The sequence below is a fragment of the Rhinolophus sinicus genome, linkage group LG03 (assembly GCF_036562045.2).
Source record: "Rhinolophus sinicus isolate RSC01 linkage group LG03, ASM3656204v1, whole genome shotgun sequence".
NCBI lineage: Eukaryota > Metazoa > Chordata > Mammalia > Chiroptera > Rhinolophidae > Rhinolophus > Rhinolophus sinicus.
The window spans coordinates 67,819,437-67,825,436 of NC_133753.1; positions in this window are offsets into that span (position 1 = coordinate 67,819,437).

The following is a 6,000-nucleotide window of genomic DNA, read 5'->3' on the forward strand; positions in this document are numbered from 1 at the left end:
CATTATGAGAGTTAAGCATCCAGGGTGAAAAAGCTTGCATAAACAAACTTTGTTACTCCTTTACTAACTTACTACCCAAGCCCAAACTTTATTTAGATTCCTCAATAATGACCACCCAAACCTAAGTGTCTTTGTCCTGGTAGTTCTTCACAAATTTATTGGGATTTTTTGTTTTTGTTTGTGTGTGCATATGTGTGTGTGTGTGTGTGTGTGTGTGTGTGTGTGTAAAAGTATAACAATCTCATGGGTTCATCATTTCACAGAGCATCATTATTTATGATCTTCCAAGTGCATGTATTAAATTGTTTTTTCCCCCGTTAATCTGGTCTTATGTCAATTTTATTAGTAGTCCAGTCATCAGAACTTAAGAAGGGTAGAGGGAGGGAATTCTCCTCTCCCCCCCAATATGACCATCATTCACACTCTGTGCTAATAAACACCCTCAGGATCTCAACTATATGATAAAAACAAGAAATGCCACTACACAATCCCTTCAAACACATCCCTACCTGCCTCCCTTCCCTTTCTCCTTCTCAGGAGGCAGATAGCTCTTACAACTTCCTCTCATTCTCTCCACTGTTTGCTTTACAGGTGTTGACCCCAATAAATCTCTTGCATGTCAAATTCTGTTGTGGCAAGTGCTTCTCAGAGGACCTACACTAACACAGCTCCCTGTCTTCAGAAGCATACATAGAAAACTAGTGCTTATACTCCAGTCATCTTATTACATCATGGATGTTTCCCAAGCCTTCATCAGCAATATATTAAAAAGGATCTCCCAAGAAGGCAATCTAGTCTAATGTTTATAACACTAGACTTTGAAGTCAAAAGAACTCAGGTGGAAGAACTAGCTGGATAATTTTAATATTTAATAGAATGAGATTTCTACCACAGTGATATACATATTAGACAGCAATAGAAACAGATTTCTTTCTTTTTTTTTCTTCCCGGACTTCTCTTTGATAGGTACCATGCAGATTTTCCTCATTTTGAAGAGAGATGTCAAAGTAACTAGATGTAAAACTTCCTCAGTTGAAATCAAAATCCCTATTTGCTTTCCCACGGAGACTTAAATTTATACCCAGATGACCTTAATTGGATTTTAGTTATTTATGTAATTCACCAGGTTTATATTCACCAGTATTATCTTGAATTTCTTCACTTTCACAAATGACTAATCCCATTTTGGTTCTCTCTTGGAGAGTAATATTTATTTCAGTCTTGTCCAACGTATAATAACATCTCTTGTCTGAATTTAGGGGTCCTGAGCCATGTAGCCACTTGTGTACCAGGCATGACTTGCTTGGAAATCTGAAGGCATCTCAAACACAGCTTTTTTTAAAAAAAAAAAAAAAAGCTCATTTTATGCCCGTTTAAGTCTGCTTCCTTTCTTGGCAAATGGCACTAGTGCACATCGTTTCCTGCATAGCCAATACTGTTTTCTATGTGTCACTCTAAGAAATATGCTGCTGCTACTATTTAGGCCTTTTCTTTCTTTATTCTATTAGTCCTCTAATGAAAGTCCTGCCATAGACTGTCTCTAACTCCAGTTCTCCACAATGAAACCAAGGTGATTTTTTTCTAAAAATATAAATGTAAGTCTCTTTGAGATGTTCTTGTCTACTTTGCAGGTTTCATTTCTTTCTTATATTTTCTGATAAACTCTACATGTATTCAAGTTGGTAGGCACTATTTTCTAATTATCTGATACATGCTAAGCACCAAAATGAGCCTCCTGCAGACCTATGGGGGAGGTATTATCATTTCAGATCAGAAAACTTAGAAAAGGTAAGTCACCTGTTCGATACCATAAAACTGGCAAGGGACCAGCTCTTTTTGACTCATGTTTATACTTTCGTTTTTGTTTTTTTTTGAGATGTCACATACATACAATAAAGAGTGCAGATTTCAAGTGTACATTTTGGACAGCTTTGACAAATGCATACATCCCAATCAAGAGATAGAACTCTTTCATCACCACCAAAATTTCCCTTTAATTAAAAAAAACCCTATAATTTACATGAAATATTAACAGATTTTAAGTACACAATTCTTAAAGGCCATTGTTTTAACCCTTTATTTCACCAAACATGCCTTTTATTTTTATGCTTTTATACAAGGGAACATGTATTTTCCCCTGTTGAGATGCCCTTACTCCTTCTGAGAACATCTACTCACTTTCCAACTTTCAGTTTTAACAGTATTCCCTTTCCTATGCCTCTCTCACACCCAAAACCCTACCAACAGTTAAGTTCTCTCTAATACCACCTAGTAATTATTATAATTTTGATTTATTTATCACTTCAACTGCAGTCTAGTGGTTTAGTGTGTCTACAATCTCTTTTTTATTTTTTATTTTTTTGTATTTCTTACTTAGCATCGAGTGTCTTAACAGGCACATTCTTAGTGTTCAAGACATATTTGTTGAATAAGCAAGTTCATGATGCTAAAGGGATAGGTTAGTGCCTTGTAAGTCATGTGTGTAGTGTAGATTTTATGTCAAGCAACAAAGATGTGTTAGAGGTTTTACACAAAGAAAGGCCATGATTGTCTGTATTTTAGGAAGATCATTGATAGCAGTGTAAAGACTACAAAAGAGTAGTGGAAAGAATAGCTATAGGGAGTTGAGTTGGTAAATCATTGCTGAAGTACAGAAAAGAGAATATAAGAATGTTAATTAAAGGAATGGAATTGGAAAGGAGAGCCTAGGCTTCAAAAAAAAACATTTCTGAGAAACACTCTCCAAATATAACTCAATGAGGGAGGTAACGGAAGGAACAATCAAGAAGACTTCATGGTCTTTGGTTGAAAGAAAACAGACAGCTGTCCCCTAACAGAAAAATTCTATAGGAAAAACAGAATAATTGGGCAAATCAATTTTGAGGTACATATGTGTAATACAAATAAACTGGAGATGAAATGGAAATACCAGCCAAGATATCAGAAGAGCAGTCAGGACTAAAGATGTAGCAGTTGTGCTCAGTAGTTTCCATTTGCCCCTCTAGACGTGCTTTCCAACTTTCCCTGTGACCTTGAATCATTACTGAGTATGATGCCATCACTGTATTTTGGCTTCCAGTTGGATTTAGGCAATTAGAGATACTGGCAAAAGATCAAAGGGCAGAAAGCGAGTGAGTATGGGATATTTATTCCAGGTCACCACAGGTAACTAGATCCCTCTCCCAAAGGACACAGTTCTTGCACAGTTACCCTCTCCAGGCAGCCACTCTCTTGGAGCTACTCTGGCTACTCTCAACATTCCTGTAAGGGCTTATCCAACCTTATTGTTTCAGGCCTAGGGGCACTAACCACTCCTTGTTGGTTTCCCTTGAACTTGCCCACACTGAGGTAGATAGTTTCTATCAAAACCTTCTTAATTATCCCATTTGAGAGTTCCATCTGCTTCCTGCTGGGATTCTAATTGATGATACAGATGGTACCTGAACTCCTGGGAGACAAAATCACCCAAGAAAAGAAGATAGGGTAAGACGAATCCATGCAAGAAACCAAAAATGAATTTAAATTTCTTACTCAAGACATTTGCAGAGAAATTGGTCTGAGAGGCATCAAGCAGAGCAGAGCCAAAGAAGGCAAAGTTTTCAAGAAGGAATTAACAGTTTCAGGTGTGCGGGGAGATCTACCAGAAGGAGAAGTGAAGTAGACTCTCGGCATTGGCACTTAGGGTGCCACTGGTGACTTTTATCAAGCATAGTTTCTGCATAAGAGCAGGGCTAGAGGCATAACTGCAGTGTGCTGAGGTGGAAATGGAAATCGAGGAAGGGTAGATGGAGGTTTAGACCATTCATTCAAGGGTTCTAAGGGAGAGGAGAGGAGCAAGTTAGGAGAGTACTGTGATGGAGAAGTGATATAGAAAAAGTTGATAAGATGAGAGGAAAATGTGTTTGTCTAAAGGCTACAGAGAAAGAATCAGTAGAGAAAATGAGACTGAAGATATGGAAAGAAGGTGGATTAGACGGACAAGTTTGTGGAGGAGGAATGATGACCGGATAAGCGTTTCATAGAAAGGAACATCTTGTCCTTAAATGTCAATGAAGGATGTAAAAATTAGGTGAGCCATCTCTATTTCCCAATAACCCTCTGTACACATCACTAGCACATGACTGTCATGGTTACTTTGCACGTATGTTTATCATTTTATCTTCCTGTATAAACTTATACTCCAGGACAGGGTATATATCTTATTCTTCTCTGTATCTTCAGTACCTTGCTTATAAGAGGCAATAATATATACATATTTGACAATATCTTAGGTTTAAAGGTAGAGTAGTTGAGGAATGTACTAACAGATGCTTTTATTTTCTCCGTGAAATACAAGGTTCAGTCTGGTTGAAATTGGGGAACATAAAGAAGGATAAAAAGCTTGAGGGAAGAGATAATACTTGAAAACAGTTATAGTCAGGAATATTCTGATTATTACTCAGCTAGTGAACCTTGGATATGAATTTAACTTCTCATGACCTCGTTTGAATTCTCCTAACAAGCTGGTATGAGTGTTCTGGCCATGTTTGTTTTCTGGCCTATGAACTTTTAATTTCATTAAGATGAATAAGTCTTTCCGAGTGTCATCAATTGGGGTATTCTAAACTCCAAAACCAGTCCCTGAGCCAGAGTCACAGTCTGAAGTTCCTGCTGCTCTGAAACATTGCTTCGATAGCTGTTGGGCGTCTTTTAAGAGGGTTCCTCTTCACTTACAGCACTGTGGATATCAGTTTCTTTTAGTTCTCTCGGTAGCACATACACTGTATGACAATGAGATCAATTTTCATGTATGGCCAATTGAATCAGTCTCTTTTCACAGTGGTGAAGTCTTATAAAGTCATTTTCTATATTGCCAGAGGGGAGTATGGAATTTTAACATGGTCTGTATATATACTCGTATATATATATTTATGATGTAGGCACAATTTATTTCTTAGCTACCCCCAAAGAGGATTTGAAGTGACTATTCTATTTTATTTTACCTGTTTCTGTTTTTGTATAGGCCGAAATGAGATCTTTTGAGGCCATTTAAACTGTGTCAAGAAGAGACAATGTAATATAGTGAAGAGCATAGATACTGGGTGTAGTTTAACTGTGTACGCATTCAGATTCTGGCTCTACCATGAAAAAGTTGTATGTGCTTGGGTACATTACTTAACTCTCCTGTGCCATAGTGTGTGACTCCAGCTATGAAGTGAGATAATAACAGTATTTACTTCATAGATTATCATGAGGATTAAAAATTAGAATATGGAAAGTACTTGAACTAGTAACTGGAACATGGCTACCTGCTGAAATTATTAGGTCCGTTAACTCTTGCTATTTCTTTAAAATAAATAGCTACAAAATGGCCTACAAAATTTGATTATACTATGACTCAACATATCCATTTAATAATATAGGTAACACACATATGAGGTATTTTGTCTTTTAGGTGCTTTACATATGTCATCACTAGAAAACTTAACAGAAGAAACAGGCTGAGAGAAGATTATTAATTTGTCCAACATCAAACAGTTGGTTAAGTGAGATTTGAAACAGGTAACTTGACTCCAAACCTAGATACAAGGTCTGACAATTAAGTTCGCGAACTTGTTTCAATGATGTTGCTAACCTTTTTTGATATCGGAGGGATTATTCATTATGAATTTGTACGAACTGGACAAACAGTTAACCAAGTTTACTATTTGGAAGTACTGAAAAGGCTACATGAAAAAGTTAGATGACCTGAATTTTTGCCAACAATTCATGGCTCTTGCATCATGACAATGTACCAGCTCACACAGCACTGTGTGTGAGGGAATTTTTAGCCGGTAAACAAATAACTGTATTGGAACACCCTCCCTACTCCCCTGATCGTCCCCCAATGACTTCTTTCTTTACCCAAAGATAAAGGAAATATTGAAAGGAAGACATTTTGATGACATTCAGGACATCAAGGGTAATACGACGACAGCTCCAACGGCCATTCCAGAAAAAGAGTTCCAAAAGGAACTTTGA